We start from the raw sequence: 21816 nt of genomic DNA on the forward strand, positions 1-21816 counted from the left end.
CAGGGTCTGGAGGGTTCCCTAAGGGAGCGCCAGGTCAGGGGCCTAGGCTGTACTTACAGGTCATTTGAGGAGGATCTTCCTGTGTCTAGAGGACGGGGAGTGTCTGAAACCAGAACTCCGGCGGTCCTGGTGTTGGGTAGTACCGCTCCTAAGTGGAGGGTGCAGAACTCTGGAAGGGGGTGCAGAGGGACGGTGTACTTCTGACCCCGGTGCAACCTGAGGGTTTAGATCCTAGGTTGGGAGATTGGGAAACTTCTAGGTCAAGAAGGAAGCTCTGCCAAAGTAGATCAGCTGAAGAGACTGAGGGGGCTGCCCTTGCTGTGTGATCTGGGGCTCACCTGCAGTTTGTTGTTTCTACTAAGGTGGAGGAAAGGGGATTTTGCTGTGTGCTGTGTACCCCCACCTGCTTGAAGAGGGACTGTGCTGTGTGCTTTGTACCTCAGGAGTGAAATAGTTTCCAGGTGGTAGACCAGTGATGGAGTGAGGTCCTGATCTGGTAGGAGAATTGTGTTCTGGTGGGTGCTTCCCTGTGAGGGTGCGGAAACCCAGAAGTTGAAGTAGAGGTAGGGTAGGGCAGTCTCGCCCATGACCTCTGGTCAGCCTGAGGGTGTGGTCCCTAGGTTGAAGGTTCAGTGGTAGTTGTAGCTACACTGAGCGGGAGAGTGGAGAATGGCTAATGTGTGCCAGGGGTTACTGCCCCCCACTCCGTGGATTAGTCAAGACCTGTGATTTGGATGGCCTGGGGCCTGGTCCTGGCCGTGGATGACTAGGGAGTACCAGTGGGGTATCCTAGTTGTGCCAGAGAGCTCTTGTTGAGAGAAATACATGTGGGTTCAGAGTGGCGAAAAACAGGAGGGTGTCCCTGCCGTGCGGGCCTGTGTCCGTGTTTTGTCGCCCAAAGCAGTGAAGCCCATCAGTGGAGTGATTGGTCTACCCTGCGTTTTGGCTGGAAGGGGGTTGTGTTGGACCTTGCCCTTTTGGCAGGATCACCCAGACACTTTTTGCTTTTTCCTAGCCTGTTTCTGGAACCTGGGGTTGGTGATTTTAGGCCTCTGGGCACTTTTTCACTGTGGTACAGTGTAAAGTGCGTGAGCTCTCTGTGTATGTGTGGTGAGTGACCTGCCCTCCCATAGGAATGAATGGGGAATATGTATGCCCATGGTAGTTCCTGATGTGTGGGCAGTGCAGGGTCGAGTTTGGTATGTACGAACTCGTGAGATTGAATGCTGCGTAATGATGTATGCGTCATGAATGTGTCTAGTGTGGAAGTGCCACTTCTAGACATGTGGGTGCATGTGTAGTGAGTCTGCTGGCACGTGATTGGCTGGAGCCTGGCTCCAGGAGTGCCTGGGCCTGCTTGTGGATTGACTGTCTGGTTTGAGGGTGGCAGGGGCTGGGGAGCCCCAGGAGGTTGTCTGAGTCAGCCCGTGGATGAAAGGCTGCATCTGCTGCCAGGGAAGTGGGAGGAGATAGCACCTCAGAGTGAATGAGGCTGTGCCTGCCTGCCACAATGCTGGCTCCACCTCCCGCTGGGCGGCTGTCGCCTCTGCCCCTCACACTGAAAGGAGTTCCCTGTAACCAGTTCTAGCTGGTTCTCACACTGCCTGCACCCTGCTAGACAAAGGATGTATAGTATAAAAAGGGGCTGTGTCCCCTTACAAAATGTTCTTGTTTCTGACTTGAATCTGCCAGGGGCGTGCTGCTGCTTGGGCCCAGGGGAATCCCTGGGCCCTGCCCAGCCCCTGGACACCTGATGGACTTTCCTGGATGCCTGGAGGACTTCTGGGGGACCCCTCTGCCTTGCCTGGGCTGATTGGGGGGACTTTGCTTTGCCCCTTGGAATCTCTGGGACCTTTGGCAGCATGGAGAAGCTGCATTTTCCTGCAGAGACCTTTTTCTTGCCTTTACCCAGGCTTGTTGAAGCCTAAGCGCTTGGGAGCGCTTGATTGGTATATATAGCGCCTGGAAGCGCTGTCTTTCCCCCCCTGAGTGCCTGGGAGCGCTCTATCTGTTTTCTAGTGCTTTGGAGCGCTTTATTTCCCCCAGTACTTGAGAGCGCTTTATTTTTGCTTATAGCGCTGTAAGCACTTTACTTGGCCACCAAGCGCTAGTAGCGCTTTTATTTTCCCGTTTATTTAATGTAATTTCCAACGGGAGGCCACCCTGTGCTTTGGCGAAGAAATCGCCGCCGTGGCCTCGACAGCGCGACCAGAGCAAGTGGGCTCGTCAGGAGAGCCGCGCTGCCATTGGCTGGCCCCAGGAAGAGTTGCCGCGCAGCCATTGGCTGCCCACCGGAAGTAGAGGTCCGGCCCGCCGCCTGGTGGTGGGTGGGGCCGGGAGGACGTGTTTTCCGCTTCCCCCTGCCTGGGGGAAGCCATTGCCGGTGTTGCCGGTCTCCCGTGCTCCGAGGGAGACCGGAGAAGAAGATGGCGGCGGCCGTGACCTAGAGGGAGCCCCGAGATGAGAAGGAGCTCTTGGGTTGAGCCCCGCCTCCCAGGACCGCCACCGGAGGAGCCAAAAAGCAGCCGGTGAGTGTGGGAGGGCAGGGGGCTCAGAGTGACGGTCAGAGCGGCCCCGGATGGCAGCGGGCCGCTCCAACAGTGTATAGAGCCTGAGAGGCTCCAACGACGGCCATAGTTGGTTCTTAAAAGCCTGTGAGAGGCTCTGAGGGCATAGTTGTTCCTGAAGAGCCCTGAGAGGCTCCAAGCCCGCAATATTGATTTAGAGCCCTGCGAGGGCTCCGGGGGCATTTGTTCTTTCGAGTCCCCCAGAGGGGGGGGGGGCTCCACCGAAGGCACCAACATTTGTTGTAGAGCCCTGAGAAGGCTCCGGGGGCCATTTTTGGTTAGGGGGGCGCCGGGGCACATTGCCGGTGCCCGCCCCCTCCTGCCTGCGAGGGATTTGTTCAGAGCCTCGAGGGCTCCATGGGCCATAATTGTTTAAGAGCCGGTGTGGCTCCAATGTTTGGGACATGTGTGATGTCCAGAGCCTGTGTGGCTCCAACGTGCGCAGTTCAGAGCCTAGAAGGCTCCCAGTTGGCCGCAGTGTTTGGTGTCAGAGCCTGTGTGGCTCCAGCAGTGGGTGCAGTTTGCGCCTAAGGGTCAGTGAGGACCCTGTCGCAGTTTTTGATTCACAGCTGCCCAGCAAATAGTGGGCAGCTGCACCGTTTAGGTCTTTTGATTGTTCCCAGGTGCCCAGCACGTAGTGGGCACCTGCAACGTTTAGGTTTTGCGCCAGTGGCGCACCCCTGACTGGCGCTGCATGGCAGCGCGCCCTGACATTCTGGACACAGGGCTCTTTAGTCCCTTTATTAGATGGGGGCTGGTATGTGATTTTATTTAGGCGCAATGTGATTAATATGTGATGGTAATTGCCTAATGTGATGTGGTGCTAGGAAATGTAATGCATTTAATATGATTACGCACCTTGATCTTACACCTCTGAATGTTTTTAGGCATCATGTGTTTTTGCGCTATTGAGTTATGTTCTGGCACCTCTGAATGTTTTTATGCATCGTGTGTCTTCCTTGATTTTACACCTCTGAATGTGTTGGTTTATGCATCATATGTTTTTCCTTCCCTGCACCTCTTAATGTGTTTATGATGCATCATGTGCCTTGTTATTACACCGCTGAATGTATGTTTTATGCATCATGTGTTTTTCCTTCCCTACACCTCTGAATGTTATGATGCATCATGTGTAACGTATTCTTGCTGATACCCCTAAAGGTATTTTATTCTTAGGTGGTTGTTCTTTCCAGTACAGGTGGTCCTAGTGAGGTCCTGGTCCCCTGCGTGACATTCTCCTAAGGTGGTTAGGGTTGCGTAGGTGGTACTTACCTGTAACCAGTAGTTACTGGTTGTGAGCTATTCTTGCTAATTTGTGCTACAGTGATTTGATATCCTTTTATTCTAATTTCTGACAGTATTTCTATTTCTAAAAGTGTTGATTCTGACAGTGGCCCATGTGGCCCTGTCTTGTAAATAATCCCTTGCGAATATTGCCCGTGCCAGTTGGCACAATGTACATGTGTGATTTCTATCTGATGTGATTTTGACAATACAGAAGTTTATTTTTATAGAACCTTGTGTGGAGTTCCTTTTGTGGTGTGCCTAGTATGTTGTTGCTGTTGTGTGCTTGCGCAAATGCTTTACACATTGCCTCCGAGTTTAGCCTTACTGCTCGTGCCAAGCTACCAAGGGGGTGAGCAGGGGTTATCTTGGTGTGTGACTCCCTTGCCCTGACTAGAATGGTGTTTTCTGCCTGGCTTTGGCGTCAGCCTTAGCTTACCAGAAATAGCCAGTTCTAGCAACCCCCCACTCAATCCTTCAGGGCTTAGCCAGGCGATACAGGCCTCTGATGTTCATGCAAATATCCCCATAAGTGCCGCCCTAGATTAGGTGGTTCAGGGGTCAGGTGTATCTGGCAGACGAGGCAATATCACTGAATATCAAAGGGCAGTAGGTAAGGGAGGTAAGGGTGTTGTACAAGATATATCTAGGGGTCAAAGGTTAAATCTCCCCCCGCGGTTTGCCAATATCTAATACTAGCTAACACACCTGAACTAATCCAAATGCAATCCGAGACTACAGAGCAGTTGAAGACAAAAGTTACCCATTGGATAACTAGGAATGCCAGGTGTCTTTAGCTATGCACGGACACATAATTATGGCCAGGAGAGTCGTGTGGCTAGGTGCTGCCCACAAAACCATAGGTGGCGACTGCATGCTCGCAATTTTGACAAAAGGTGATTGGTGAAGGATTTGTTGTGAATACTATCCTTTACACCCACAACAGGCACCCAAATCCATGTATTCCCCCTGGGGCTTTGCTCCCAACAGAGATTAAAGAGTATCAGTAATATTTGTGGCAGTTACTTTTTCCAATTTAATCAGCAAAACACAGATTCCAATAGGCATGCAGTAGGCACAAGAAATAGATTTGAGCCATTGAAAGGATTGGAATCCTGTGAGTGACTGGATAATCAATTGCAGTAATTAAAGGAATTTGGGACAGTTGATCTCAACCTGGTAGCATCACAGGAGAGGGGCACAAAACTGAAAGCAGAGAGCAACCAGAAGTTAGGAATTATCACATGAAATTTGGCAGGTCCGAAACATAAGAGGGGTAATCCAGATTGGCTACGTTTTTTTTAGATGGGTATTGTTCATACCAAACGCTCGCTACTCCGTCAAGAGCATTCTAACCCTGGTAGCCAACAGCAAATCTAAAGGTTCCCAAATTTTGGACTGAATCACCCTACTACCACATTCCGCTTTGTGAAGGTTCCAAAGATTGGGACTGGATTTTAATACATTATTAGAATAATAATTTTGACAGCAATATAGTGGAAGTGATCAGAGCACTGGAAAAGGAGATACATTTTTTGTATGAGGCACACCCTAAACAGATTCACATGCTGTGGCTAGGCAATTTTAATGCCCATACCTGTGATCTAATGTCCAAATCAGTTAATGGGCTAATTGAGCAGGAAGGGGGTGTGATCCCCCACTTCACTCCCAATCTTTAAGGCAGGGCTCTAAATAGGATACTAATTGTTAATAACCTGGAAATTATAAAACCAGTTAACATTCATTTGGGTCTATTGCAAAATACCTTTGTGTCCCAGGAAAAGGGTTCTACCATTGACTATATAGTGGCATCCAATATTGTCGGCAGCTAGCTAACTCAAGTGGAAGTGAGATGTTAAATGTTAGTAATCATGCTGCCCTTGCCTTCATGATGGCTTGGAAAGCTAAAAGTAAGACACCTGAGGATATGGTACCAAAACCTGTTCCAAGAAGAAGAAATCGTTTCAGACTAAAATGGGATAGGGTGGACAAGGAGGACTTTCTATCCAAGATCTTGGCCCAAAGATAGACAGACATAATGATCTGTCTGGATCCTAATTATGACCCGGGTATATTACTGGATATGTTTAAAGACCTCCTGTTCGAAATGAAAATCCAACTGGTGAGACCATGTTCTCTCCAGTCCCCCTCCAGAGTAAGGTGGTTTGATGCCGCTTGCTCACGCACCCTAACAAATCTACACAATGCATTCCAGATGATTCCTAGAGATAAGATCCTGATTCTGTGCCTGCGCGTGTAATATAAGGAAGCACCGAAGTTTAGACTCCGAGATCTTGGAGATAATGCTTGGGAGAATTTGAGACTGGCAGCACTAGGAATATAGCAGAGATTTTTGGAATATAATAAAAGCTCCTTTCTTGAAAGAAGAAAATGATCCTTCCTTAGCTGTCCATGTAGAAGAATATACCTGGGTTGATAACTTTTCGCGAATATTAGGGCTGATAGGTGGGCATTCAACCACCCCCTCTCCCCCCCACTCATTCAGAGGCCTATAGATCAGGGTTGCAGCCTGGTCTTTGATTTGGTGGAGGTAAGGTATGGTTTGACTCCATGCAGGAGAGCCCATGCCCCAGGTCCAGATGGGGATCCAATAGATTGTTTCATGGAACACCCGGACTTATGGACCCCTTTACTAACCAACATTTTTAATGCTATTGGTAAAATGGGACATCCGGAGTCATGGACCGACACTGTAATAATCCCCATTCACAAGAAAGGTGATAAGGCTTTACCCAATAATTATAGACCTATCCCCTTGCTGGTCAGTACTGCTAAATTGATGGGCCGGCTTTTAATGAATACATTAAAAGAATGGGCAGAAGCGAGCAATGTCATTATATAGACAAAGTATGGATTTAAAAAGGGAAGGGGACAGTAGTTCAATGTCTCCACTTAAGCTTGACAATTGGCAAGTACACAGTGGGAAAAAAGGTGACATTTATATGACCTCACAGCGGAATTTAGTTATGGCAATAAAGCAAGATATGGGTATAGTGTAGGAAAGCACCCCTTTTTGCAAGGTTGCCCCGCCACTTTTTGCCTGATGTTTGATGCTTCTTGACTAAGTGTGCCAGGAGCTAATCAGGTGCCCAGGGCCTGTGATCTTTCCCCAAAACTGTACCTTTGCTCCCACAGTCCCAAGTAAGAAGTGCCAGGGCCACCAAGGGCGTTGTAGCCAGAGAAAGTCTCTGAGGGCTTAAGCATATACTTTACCACCCTCAGGGACTCCTCCCCTGACCCATAAAACACTTCCAGTGCAGACTGTGTGCCAAGGAGAGACCCAAAAACTACAAGTCGACATGGCACATATCCCTGTGTGCCATGCATACCAAAATACTGCCTGTGGCATAGGTCAGTCACCCCTCTAGAAGGCCTTATAGCCCTAAAGCAGGGTCACTATACCACAAGTGAGGGGACAGTGGCATGAGCCCTGGGCCCCTACATTACCTGTGCCATTCACAGGTATTGTAAGTGCAGTGAAGCCCTTTTAGACCATGGGCTGGTAGTTTTTGCACCTCAAACTCCACAGCTCCATGATGGCTTTACTGAAAACTGCGAAGTTTGTTATCAAACTACTCGGCCCATTAAATCCACACTGATGCCAATGTTGGATTTAATATAAAGTGCACTCAGAGGGCATCTTAGAGATGCCCCTGAAAAACAAACTAACTCTAGTGTCCCGGGTAAATGGCTGCTCGCCAGCTGCCACCCCAGACATGTTTCTGGGTCGAGAGCCTCCCGCTCTCGGGGTCCCAAAAAAAAGCACATCCTGGGCAGGGTCCACAAAGGGGAATCTTCAGAGGCTTGTCGCCTTTGTCAGCTGACCATGCCTTTTGGACAGAATGCAGAGCAAATCAAACATTCCCCCACAGTCAATAGATCTGGGTTAAATCCATTGTTCTTTTGCTCACCATGCCACCAAGTTGAGACCCAGCCATATGCAGATGCCCTGAAACCGGTCTCCCGATGCCTGTTTCCGGTCCAGGGAGGACCTGGCTTGGCAGTTCGGTCTGGACTGTTCCCATGAGGCACAGGGTCAAGACTGATTTGCATATGCCTATGTCTTTTGCTCTAGTGGAATATCTAAAGTAAACAAGAAAATTGCCAATACTGCGCAATTGATCGTACGATTTACAAGAAAATGAGTTATAAATCTCCAATTTTCAAAGACCACTCTTTCAGTCAAGATTCTATCATATAGAATGAGTTTCTTTTTAGATAATTACTTATTTAAAAAAAAAAGAATTTTTGTTTTTTGTAATATTGTCAAGAACAGAACAATGATCATTTAAATTCTACTTGGTTCAACATATTTGCCATGAATATCAAAGGAGGAACTGGAATCTTAGTGCAAAAAGAGACTTTTTGCAAGAAGAGGGAGGGAATCTTTGGAAAAGTGAGTGGAGGGCAAGGAATAGAACACAATTAAATGACTACATTCAATACAAATCATTAGTATACATGAAAAGACATCCAGACAGAGAAGGAATGGTGGAGAGGAGGTGGGGCGGTGTGGGTGAATGGTGACCCTGCGCTATTCCTATTTATAATAGCAGGTGAAACCAAGTACACTGAATGAAGGCGAACATATATCGATGTAATCAAAAGATTAGACCATCACCAATTTTACATTTCAACAATACAATTACAAAGGATTGGCCTAAATCTACAGATGAGGAAGGTCGACGCGTTTCAAATCCCTTAGAGTAGTGGGACTCTCTTCAGGAGCATACGGACATAATCTGAAAGACATAAATTCGGAAATCAAACTGTCAGTCATACACATCGGCAACTCTCAACTTAACATTCAGTCCAGCACAACCACAGCTCATACCTGTGCATTTGTTGGTAGTCTTTTCTGTCCAGGAGCGCTAGAGAATTGAGGATGGAAAGGGAGGGCTCATGAGTGATCAAGCTCAGAAGAAAATCTCCTTCATGAAAGCAGTTCATTTATCTATGTTACTCACTTGGTGGCTGTTGCACGCGATCATCTGGGTTTACTACGATCCAAAGAATGTTATGCCATTTTGTCTGGGAGATTTTCCATTTTTTTAAATTGTTTCTGGAAGAAACCGAAAGGTTGAGTAAAAATCGTGCTTTCCAATCTGTCCTAGAAAGGCTCGAGGCTCGGTGTGACAGATTGCATTCTATCGTTCAGAACTGTGCTAAAGGTGGCGTTTTGCACTCATGCTAAATTTCAATGATATCGACGTCCTTATGTTCCTTGCTGGTTCATAGAAATATCGCAAAAACCTCTAAAGGGAGTGGGGATGCGCACTCGCATATGTTACGCGACTGTAAATGCATAGTCACACACTAAACCGGATTAACTTTGCTACAGCTAGCAAACATTACCTTCGATTTGGAAAAATGATTCCTCCATGGGCGTTGCTTCCGTCAATGAAAACGCCGTGTGGTTGTTCCGGGTTGGCGGATTAAAATAGGACTCGGTTCCGGCTTGGGGGAATGCTGGGGCTTGTAGTTTGACTAGCAAGTGAGAAATGGATACTCGAAGTTGGAGTGGTTGTATAATTTGAATGGATGGATAACAAACCCTGGGAATAATAGAGTTATTCTTGCAAAGGTACGATCGCAAAAAAGTCCGATCACAACAAAGTGTTTAATCACACCAAAGAGTTTGTTGAAGTCCGAAAGCAAGTTTGAGTCCGGACTTAGTTCGAGGACAGCAGGATGCTAGAGGTTGTAGTTTACGGCCAGGTACATTTTGAGCGCTACTCCTTGGAGTGGGCAAATTGAAAATGTAGGTCAATGGATGAAGATTCGTGGAAACTTATGTTAGATAGATCCAATCAGCCAGCAGGAACCTCAAAATTATGGACTGTGCGGGATTACTAACTGTGGTCGTAATTGGGGTACCACAGATTGGCTAGAATCACTACATAGTCCGGTATTGTCGCGTTTGCATGATTGTCAAGTGGTACTATGTGCTCTCATGTGGTCAGCGACTCTTGACAATGTTGCAGCACACCTCAAGAGCATCTCATGATGCCTAATTACAGATAATATAATTCAGACATCTCATTTAGACCTCGAGTTGTAGTATTGAACTTCAAAATGAGCATTGCTTCTCGCTGTCTTAATTTGGCCTCCAGATCTCCACCTCTCAGGTCGAATTCAACTTTAGATATTATTGTCCATCTTAGATCATTCACCCCATGGGCTTCATCGATCCAGTGTTGGACTAGAGGAGCTGTTAATACTTTTTTCTTTATCCTGGATTTGTGTTGTGATATCCTCTGTCTAGCTTCCTGGTTGGTTTTTCCTATATAAAGCTTGTCACATGGGCAAAGGATTCCATAGACTAGGTTCCGCGTTTTGCAGTTTGTGAAGTGGTCATGTTTCCACGATATACCTTCATTCTGGAACAGAGTTCCTTCGATTGTGGAGTTGCAGCACAGGCATGTTCCACATTTCCTATGTCCTGTGATTGGAGGAAGGTTCACATAGTCACGTAATGTGGGGGCTTTTGTTTTTGGTACGGTCGCTCGCACAATTTGATTAGCGATACTTTTGTCTTTTTTGAAGGCAAAAAGTGGCGATTCAGTAAACTGCACATTAAGATCTTTTATTAAATGCCAGTTTTGATGAATCACTTTTTTGAAAAAGTTAGATGCTGGGCAAAAGGTGGATACACAAACTGTGCGTTTCAAATTTTTCTTTTCTTTCTTCTTCAGTAACTCCTCACGTGGGGTCCACCATGCTCTCTTGATGGCTTGCTTTAATAGTTTGGATGGATAGCCACGGTCCAGTAATCTCTCTTTTAGAGCGTTGGCATGGTTCATATACTCATCCTTGAAGGAGCAGTTTCTCCGAATTCGAAGAAACTGGCCCACAGGTAAATTCTTTTTCAGACTTCTTGGATGGTTGCTCGAATAGTGTAGAGCTTTATTGCGGTCTGATTTTTTCTTGAAAACAGTAGTCACTAATTGACCATTGGCGCAATAGACTTCAACGTCTAGAAAGGAAAGTCTAGTCTTAGATGATTGAATACTGAACTTGATGTCTCTCGTCCTATTGTTCAGCCATTCATGGAATTCTGCAAGTTGTTCGACGGTGCCAGACCACGTGAAGAAAATATCATCAATAAAACGGACCCATCCTCCGATCCATTGTTGGAACGGGTTATTGTTGTAAACATATGTATCCTCGTATTGGCTCATGAACAATATTGCAAGTTCCCGGGCAAAAGGGCAGCCCATGGCGACTCCCTTTATCTGGAAAAAGAAGTCGTCTTTGAATTTGAAGTAATTTTTTGTCAGAGCCATTTTGGCCAATTCCAGGATGAATTCTGTGGGTATTTTAAATGGACGGTCTCTTTTATCAAAAAAGATCTCTAGAACCTCTAGTGCCTGATCCTGGGGAATTTGTGTATAAAGTGAGACAACATCCATACTGACCAGGAAGTCTTTTTTTCTCATCGAATGGTAAATTGTGAAGTTTGTTTAGAAAATCCGTCGTGTCTTGAAGAAAAGATTTGACAGTTATCGTAAATGGCTTCAGGAAGAAATCAATGAATTTTGAGACTGTTTCGAATAATGAATCGCAACCAGAGATAATTGGGCGACCTGGGGGCAATCTCTCGTTCTTATGTACTTTTGGAAGCACATAAAAAAGCGGTATTCGTGGATGTTTGTTAACCAGATAGTTGAATTACTGTTTTCCCAGGAAACCTTGTTCAAGTCCTCTATTCAAGATCTTACATAAATCAATCTGGAGTTCAATAGTTGGATCTATATTGATTTTTCTGTAGCAATCTTTGTCTGTTAATTGTCTAGTAGCTTCTGCTATGTACTCAGTTGTACCCCAGATGACAATGGAGCCGCCTTTGTCGGCTTGCTTAACTATGATGTTCTCATCATTTTTCAGAGAATATAGCGCTTGTTTTTCAGCTATAGATAAGTTAGGTTTCACATAACAGCTTCTCTTTTTTTCTTGGGTCGCGATCGCAGATAAAACTGTTTTTTCAAAATAAATTACCTCTTTTGGCACTTTAAAGGCAGGTGGAAAATAACTCTATTTTTTCTTTAATCCGGTAGTTTCCGTTTGAGGCATCATTTCTTTGTCCGAGAAGAATGAAATTAATCGGATCTTTCTGCAGAACTAGATGAATTCTAATTTCAATCTAACAAAGTCTGTTGGTTTCGATGGTACAAAAGTAAGTCCTTTTTCCAACACACTTATTTCTGTTGATGTGAGGAGTTTAGATGAGAGATTATAAATCGATGATTTCTCTAGTTTTTGTAGTTCTGCCTCCTCGTGGACATTTCCCACGGTTGTTGATATCGCGTTTTGCCGCGGGCTTTTGCTGGCCTTGGGCTAAAAAAGGCTGCAGCTGTTGTTGTGGGATATTTTGTTGATAGTTTTGTTGATATTGTTGTTGATAATTGGTTTGATAGCCTCCCCTTTGGACGAATGGGGGACGAAAATTGCCTTGTTCTGAATCACTGCCTCCTGATGACGAAGTGTCTGAGAAAGTCAAATATTTGGTACGCGATCAACCTTGATTGTCTGGAAGAAAGCGTCTAGCCTCCGGACGAGAGTAGAAATCTTGTTGAAGGTACGGATAGGCTTTGTCAAAGGTAAAGTTGCGTTTGTCTCTGTCAAAATTGCTCTCTTTTTGTTGTACTGTATAGTCTTTAAATTCCAGTATGTCCTTTTCAACTTTTTCAAGTAGAATTTTTGAGTCTTGAATTAAGGGGTTGGATTTTATTTCAGCTTCTATCTCCTCTAGTTGTATTTTTGAGAGCCGTTGAGCAGTTTCAATAGTCAAGACCATGAGGTCTCGATTACATTTAGTCTCAATAAAGCTGAAGCCTTTTTTATAGATGTTGTCCTCAGTAAAAAATAACTGGTATGTTCTTTACTATCAAACCTGACGGAATGGTACCTGACCTGAGATGTTGGAACAGATAGTGGCCATGCAAGTCAGTTCGAATTTGCTTTTTCTTTAGGCAAATGAGTTTGTCTGATTCGTTATTAGTCTGAGCGGTACTGCTGAGGGTCGCTGAACTGAACAAAGGAGGGTTGCTCAATAGTTTTTTGATATGTTCTTCGCTATATGCGAACGTTTGATCTTCTGACATGATAGAAGGGTAGTCCGAAATTACAGGATATCACTCCACGTAAGACATTCACACGTGACCACAGTTTTACTGTATATTCACCAACTGACATTCACCGAAGAAAGTAAATAAAAAATAAATAGGAAATTAATAAAGACAAAAAATAGAACGTGAATCAGAAAGAACCACGAATAGTAACCAAAATAACAGGTTTCGTGATTTAAACGCTCAAAAGCGTAAAAAACCTCGCGAGCATGCGCCCGCTACTCAAGAAGACAGAAACGAGGGTTTTGGCTTGAGCGCAGTAAGGCTGTGCCAATACTATAGTAAACAAGAAAATTGCCAATACTGCGCAATTGATCGTACGATTTACAAGAAAATGAGTTATAAATCTCTCATTTTCAAAGACCACTCTTTCAGTCAAGATTCTATCAAATAGAATGAGTTTATTTTTAGATAATTGCTTATTTTAAAAAAAAAGAATTTTTGTTTTTTTGTAATATTGTCAAGAACAGAACAATGATCATTTAAATTCTACTTGGTTCAACATATTTGTCATGAATATCAAAGGAGGAACTGGAATCTTAGTGCAAAAAGACTTTTTGGAAGAAGAGGGAGGGAATCTTTGGAAAAGTGAGTGGAGGGCAAGATATAGAACACGTTTAAATGACTACATTCAATACAAATCATTAGTATACATGAAAAGGCATCCAGACAGAGAAGGAATGGTGGAGGGAAGGTGGGGCGGTGTGGGGGAATGGTGACCCTGCGCTATTCCTATTTATAATAGCAGGTGAAACCAAGTACACTGAATGAAGGCGAACATATATCGATGTAATCAAAAGATTAGACCATCACCAATTTTACATTTCAACAATACAATTACAAAGGATTGGCCTAAATCTACAGATGAGGAAGGTCGACACGTTTCGAATCCCTTAGAGTAGTGGGACTCCCTTCAGGAGCATACGGACATAATCTGAAAGACATAAATTCGGAAATCAAACTGTCAGTCATACACCTCGGCAACTCTCAACTTAACATTCAGTCCAGCACAACCACAGCTCATACCTGTGCATTTGTTGGTAGTCTTTTCTGTCCGGGAGCGCTAGAGAATTGAGGATGGAAAGGGAGGGCTCATGAGTGATCAAGCTCAGAAGAAAATCTCCTTCATGAAAGCAGTTCATTTATCTATGTTACTCACTTGGTGGCTGTTGCACGCGATCTTCTGGGTTTACTACAATCCAAAGAATGTTATGCCATTTTGTCGGGGAGATTTTCCGTTTTTTGAAATTGTTTCTGGAAGAAACCGAAAGGTTGAGTAAAAATCGAGCTTTCCAATCTGTCTTAGAAAGGCTCGAGGCTCGGTGTGACAGATTAACTCCAGCTAGCAAACATTACCTTCGATTTCCTTGCTTTCGGACTTCTTTTTTTTTTTTTTTTTATATATTTTTATTTTATACTTTACAACCAAAGCACACATTTGAGAAAAACAAAAGCAAATTCCATCTTACATTTGTTCATTTCACAAAAAGAAAGAAAAGAAAATCCGTTACATCAGTGTATAATATTGTAGAATTTCAATAGAATCCGGAGAATAAGCACAGAACAGTAATAATAAAAATAAAAAAATAAAACCCTCCGATCATCCTATCCCTGCTCTCCACCTCGCAAGGGGCCCCCAGATTTTAATACCCCGAGCCCTCCCAATCCTACCTTTTCTTGCATATATATGTTTCTCTAAATTGTGTATAGAGATTAGATTTGATAACCATGTTTGCATGGATGGAGGAATCTTATCTAGCCATACTCTAGCTAACATTAATCTATAAACAGCGGTCGCCATAAACAGAAACATTGCATCCTTTGGAGCTGTTGTGGTATTTTCAGTACCAATTCCCAACATAATCAAACTCGCTGTAAGGGTTGTCTTTATCCTTAACGAGTTATCCAAAAAATGCTCAATATCCTTGATTAACGTATATAACTGAGGACATGTAGCAAACATATGCACAATATCGGCATCAACCGAGTTACATCTGGGACAAGTAGTACCCTCAGTACCCCCCCCATTTCACAATCCTGGCTGGAGTATGGTATAGTGAAAATAAGGTTTTATAATGTTGGGATTGCAAGGGAGCAGAACAGAGAATAGACCGACCTAGTTCCAGGGATTCATGAAAAGATTCAGAAGTAATCCCTACTTTCTCCACCCATTTATCCCTGTGTTTGTCCATATCATCCGACCTGTTTTTTGACAAAAAAGCATATGCCGACCTAATGGAATGTTCCTCCCCCTTAGTTATCCCTTCCATAAAATCATTAGATTCGAACCCCGCCGGTCCCCCTCGCTTGTTTCTCAAAAAACTCCTAACTTGAAGGTATTTAAAAAAGTCTCTTCTACTTATTTTATATCTACTTACCAAATCCTCAAATTGGACTATCCCCACTAAATTTCTTAAATCCCCAATCTGTTGTATCAATTTATCGTCCCAACCTGCCATTACTGAATCCGCGAAAATCTCCGCAGGGAAGGATTTATTTTGGTATATTTTGGTGTCCCTATTGAATCTTCCCAAACCTGTCTTTTTTAAAAAGGAACTCCAAATGTTAAGTGCCGCACTAAGAGTCTTATATGGCTGTCTTCTAAGATAGCCCAGGTCAGTATGGTACAGGAAGCAGTTTTCTGCATCTTGACCTAATACGGCTGCGTAAACTTCAGTTGACATAGTGGTAATTTTCGGTAGCCTACCACCCCCTCCTATTAGCCCCTGCATATAGTGAAGCGCAGCAGCAAGATAATATAGTCTAAAATCTGGTGCACCCCAGCCCCCTCTATCCCTTGGTAGAGTGATAAATTTATAAGCTCTGCGCGTCTTTCCATGAGCCCATATAAACCTATTTACTATACCCTCTAACATATTAAACCATTTATTCTCAAAAATTAAAGGAATTGATCTAAATAAATACAAACATTTAGGTAACACCACAATTTTCAACACATTAGTGCACCCAACCAGTGACAAATGTAGATTATTTCTTTCTAAATCTCTTTTAACCTTCGCCAGCAATGGACTCATGTTTAGCTCGACCACCTCCTCCAAATTTGTAGTAATTTCAATCCCTAAGTAGGTTGCACTATAAACCACCCTATTATCCATACTACTTGCAGAACTGTTCAAAACTATCTGGGTTTTTGTCTTGTTTAAGCTGTATCCTGAAACCTGCCCAAAGACATGTGCCTCTGTCTCCACTCCTACCATAGCTAAATCTGGATTTGGGGTCAATACAGCCACGTCATCGGCATAGGCAAGCGTTTTCACAATACAACCATTCAATGACATAGGCTGAATCTCAGGATTTCCCTCCAGTTTGCGAAGTAATGGCTCGATATATAGGGCAAAGAGCGGCGGGGATGATGGACATCCCTGTCGAGTCCCTCTTTGTATATTAACTATCTCTGAATGCTCTCCGTTGACTCTGATCCTTGCAGCCGGATCTCTATACAGGGCTTGTATAGCAAGTATGTAACATGGCCCTATACCACACCACTTCATAACCTCCCATAGATATTCCCAGGCGACCCTATCGAAAGCCTTCTCGGCATCTAGGAAGAGTGCTGAAATAGGGTCGCCTGTGACCCCTGCTGCATCAATCATAGTTATCACCTTCCTGATATGCTGGGTAGTACCCTTCCCGGGTATAAAGCCGTGTTGTGATGGGCTCACCAAATGTTCAATACACCCTGCCAACCTCTTTGCCAACATCTTTGAGAAAGTCTTAACATCTGAATTCATCAACGTAATTGGCCTGTAAGAACCAGGGAGAGATGGAGGCTTTCCTTTTTTAGCAATAACAATTATATCGGCCCCTCCCCATGACTCTGGTGGTTGCCCCCCCTGTTGTACAAATAACATAACCTCAAACATATATATCAGCAAACTTTTACGAAATACTTTGTAGAACTCGACCGGAATTTGATCTGGCCCGGAGGCCTTTCCTGATGGTAAACTACCCAATGCCTCAATAAATTTCTCCAAACGTAAGGTAGATTCTAATAGTTCTCCTTCCTCACTTGAGAGAGATGGGGGAATTATGTCCCTAAGATAGTTGCTAATTTCTACAATTCCCCCTGTATCTTCCCGTGCATACAGCTCTTTATAGAATTCTCTGAAAACATCTCTTATCCTATCTGGATCAGTGGCGATATTCCCCTGCGAATCCAGTATCTCTTTTATCTCTGCCGCCGCTCTCTGCTGCCTAGTTTTAACCGCAAGGATATGGCCCACTTTCTCACTACACTCATAGGCCTCCTCCCTTTTAGCCAGATATTTCTCCGCAGCCTTTCTAGAAAAACTTTCTGCAGCTTCTGCCTTTAATGCTACCAGCTTTAACAACAAATGCTCCAGACCAGACTTGGATTCTACCGCGGTAACTAACTTCCCTTCCTCAATAACCAATCTTTGCCGAATAGCTTCAGCCTTCACCCTCTCCTTCTTACGCCTTGTCAAAACGTAGCTCAATGTTTCTCCTCTTACTCCTGCCTTAAAACAATCCCAGGTTTGTCCTACGGGCGCAGTACCATGATTAATTTCCCAAAAGAACTTAATCCAGGCTTCCATATGTTTCTGATATTCACTATCTTGCAGAAGGCTCCGGTCAAAAGTCCACGTCGACCTCTTGCTCTGTATCTGAGGAATCCTCACTGTTAATACTAACGGACTATGATCAGAAATGATCCTAGGTTGTTTTTCAATCAATGAGCCAGAAATAAATGCCCTTGAGATTAGGAAATAATCCAGCCTAACCAAAACCTGGTGTGGTGCCGAAAAAAAAGTGCTACTATCTACAAAGGGATGTTGTATCACCCAGGGATCCACCAATGAATTATGCTCAACCATGCTGGCAATAGCCCTATATACCTTTCTCTTCCTTTCAGCATACCCCCCCCTCCTGTATTCACGAATGAACTTGTTGGATCATGCAAATTAAAATCTCCGCAGCATATCACTGGTTCAGACCACTGGGCTAATTCTGCATCCATAAATTGCCATATCTCAGGATCATCCTCAGTAGATCCATACATAGTTACCAGCGTTAACCTGAGACCTTTAAAACATAGTTCCGCCATAGCCCATCTCCCCCATTGATCCTCCTTCTTCCTTTGAACTACCACATCCCTTCTTCTCCCTAAGATTGCCACCCCTTTTGTCCTAGATCCTTGCCTACTAGCTGCTAGTACATCAAACCCCAACTGATTCATTAAGTATATCTGCGTTACTTCTATGTGTGTCTCCTGTAAACATACTAGGTCCACTTGTAAAGTTCTGAGATAAGCTGCTACTTTTGACCTCTTTCTTGGGTCATTTAGGCCACATACATCTATTGATACTACCTTATAAGACATTGAAAGGTATCATGAAGAACTCTCCTGTATATCCAGCTTGTGTTAACACTTGCATCAATTGTGCTTATCCAGCCTCCAGTATCCCTTCTATCTTTTCTACCCTTAGAACAGACAACAAAATACATGAAAAATATGTGTGCTAAGAAACTTTACAATCCTACAATCTGACACTGATTTTCAACCCCCTCCCCCACCCTCTCCACCCTTTCTAGCCCCCTCCCCCCCTTACAGGCAAATAGGTCAAAAATGACCTATGTGTGGGCGCTTCTGGGTTGCGTTAGTCGCACCCCTCTCCCACCCTCTCCAACATCCCCCCCCCCTTTGGCCGCTCTTATACCCCATTCATTAGCCCACAGTACTAACCCTACAACAATCCTAGAAAATTACACTTTCCCTATACCTCCTATTTTTTCAGCTCCTGGATGAACTGCTGGGCTTTAACTTCCGACATAAACATCCTAACTCTTCCCTTTGTGATGACTTTCAGTTTAGCTGGGAACAGTAGGTATGCCTCTGACCCCAGAGCCTGAAACTGCGAGATCAGTTGCCTGAGCCTCCACCTCCTCTCAACTGTCACATGGCAGAAGTCTGGCCTAGAGAAGAAAGTAACTCCCTCAACAGTTCTTTTGCTGTCTGGTCTAACTTTCTGAATAATTTCTTCTCGAAGCAAAAAGTTTCCCACATATACTAATATTGCCCTGGGGAAGGTCGCTTTAGAGCCTCCTTCTGCCCCATATGTCTTCCGCTGGACAAAGGGGAACCTGTGCGCCCTCTGGATCTCCGTCTCCCACTGCCACCGGGATTCAGGAAATGCACCCTTTAGTAGGTTGATCACAAACCCCCTAGGATCCTGCCCTTCAAGCCCTTCTGCCACACCCAAAAGGCGAACATTGTTACGTCTCTGACGATTTTCAAAGTCCTCCATCTTCCAAAGGAAATCGTCTGCCCTCTTCTCCTGTTCTGTTTTAAATTCCCAAAAGCTACCAAAATCATCCTCCATCTTGCCAGTCCTTTCCTCTACCTCCGCAACTCTCCCAGCCAAGTCGCCGTATAGTTTATTTGTTTTCCGTAGTGTTGTTTGTATCTTCTTGAAGTCTTGCCTTGTTTTCCGGCTTGTCGATCTTGCTTCTGTTTGGATTTGCTTCAACATACTAAACACCATTCCAAATGAGTCTTCCTGCCTTGGGGCTGCATCTTGCTCTTCCTGATAGGTCTGTGATGTCGCTGAGTAATCCCAGACCAGTCGCTTCTCAGCCCCCCTTGTAGGCGACCCCCCGCGTCTGCACAATCTGGTCTGTTTCCTCTTTTGTGTAGAGTCTTTGCCCCTATCTGTTCCCGAGGAGGTAGTGGCTGACCATGACTCCTCATCGTCTTCGTCGTCCTCCTTTTCAACCTCCTCCTCTTCTGATATTTCTTCTTCGTGCTGCATGGAATCAGAGTCCTCATTTACTGAAAAGAAATGTTCCCCCTCCAGAGAGCATAGATCTTCCTTCTCCCTAGGGTAGCCGCCTGCCGTTTTTGCTGCCACCAGGCTTACAGAGCTTCCCCATGAAGATTTAGGGGTTTTAGTCAATAGTAACTCAGCTTCGACCTGCATTATTGCCACCAACATATCGGCATTTCCTTGCCCCCCCGACTCCCCCTTACCGGCGTCCAAATCTTCCTCAGTAATCCCTGCTGAATTTCCTGGAGATACAATCTTTTGCAGAGCCTCCGTTTCCCCTTTCTCACCAGTGCTCGTGTCAGCGCTCTGCCCGGCAGGCACTGAGGGCGGTTGCCTAGCACCGGCTATCTCGGCGTCCAGCACGCCTACTGCTGCCGCTACCGCTGCTGCCGCTGCGTCCTCGAGGATGCCTCGTTGATTGCTACTGATGCCGCTTTCCTCGTCGCGGGGACTTTTCGCCGCCGATTCTACTATCACCGGGCGCGAGGTAAAAGACTCCGGTAAGGTGGGCTGCCTAAGGGGGGTTCCTCTATTTTTTACTTTCATGCTGCCTTCAGTCCCAGGCTTTCCTGGCGCTCTTGAGCACAAGTCCAGTGTAGCATTATCATCGCCGCTGACTATCTTCCCCTTTGAGTCCGTTCTTTTCTTTAGCGGGGGTGCGATCACCTTCCTGATGGCACCCGGATTCTTCATTGGCCCCAGAGTCTTTTGCGGTGCCGGTGTCTCCGGCTCAGTAGGGGCCATTTTCGCGACCTCAATCGCATCCTTCGCTTTCACTTTGTCGGTCCTCGTAAGCCGGGGGGGCATTTTCAGAAACAGTGAAAGTACTGAAGCCTTAATTCTTCGGTCGGATGCAGCCTCAACGTGTGGCAGCAGGCTGCTTAGTAGGCACCTTAGTTTTCTTTTGAGCCTGGCAAACTCACAATCACATTGCCTCTAAGCCAGACACTAAATGGATGCTGTATATCAACAGATAAGCACTCTCCTGCTCCAGCAAAAAGAGAATCATAGGCCATCAGGGGGGTCTCGTGCTATCGCTATAGCATCCTCCTACTGCTTACTGGTGGGAGAGAGGTTTAGTGCGACCGTTCACCACAACCCTCCCGCGGCCATCTTGCCTCTCGTCCGGAGGCTAGACGGTTTCTTCCAGACAATCAAGGTCGATCGCGTACCAAATATTTAACTTTCTCGGACACTTCGTCATCAGGAGGCAGTGATTCAGAACAAGGCAATTTTCGTCCCCCATTCGTCCGAAGGGGAGGCTATCAAACCAATTATCAACAACAATATCAACAAAACTATCAACAAAATATCCCACAACAACAGCTGCAGCCTTTTTTAGCCCAAGGCCAGCAAAAGCCTGCGGCAAAACGCGATATCAACAACCGTGGGAAATGTCCACGAGGAGGCAGAACTACAAAAACTAGAGAAATCATCGATTTATAATCTCTCATCTAAACTCCTCACATCAACAGAAATAAGTGTGTTGGAAAAAGGACTTACTTTTGTACCATCAAAACCAACAGACTTTGTTAGATTGAAATTAGAATTCATCTAGTTCTGCAGAAAGATCCGATTAATTTCATTCTTCTCGGACAAAGAAATGATGCCTCAAACGGAAACTACCGGATTAAAGAAAAAATAGTTATTTTCCACCTGCCTTTAAAGTGCCAAAAGAGGTCATTTATTTTGAAAAAACAGTTTTATCTGCGATCGCGACCCAAGAAAAAAAGAGAAGCTGTTATGTGAAACCTAACTTATCTATAGCTGAAAAACAAGCGCTATATTCTCTGAAAAAGGATGAGAACATCATAGTTAAGCAAGCCGACAAAGGCGGCTCCATTGCCATCTGGGGTACAACTGAGTAGATAGCGGGAACTACTAGACAATTAACAGACAAAGATTGCTACAGAAAAATCAATATAGATCCAACTATTGAACTCCAGAATGATTTATGTAAGATCTTGAATAGAGGACTTGAACAAGGTTTCCTGGGAAAACAGTAATTCA

The sequence above is a fragment of the Lissotriton helveticus genome, chromosome 10, assembly GCF_964261635.1.
Source record: "Lissotriton helveticus chromosome 10, aLisHel1.1, whole genome shotgun sequence".
Classification (NCBI taxonomy): domain Eukaryota; kingdom Metazoa; phylum Chordata; class Amphibia; order Caudata; family Salamandridae; genus Lissotriton; species Lissotriton helveticus.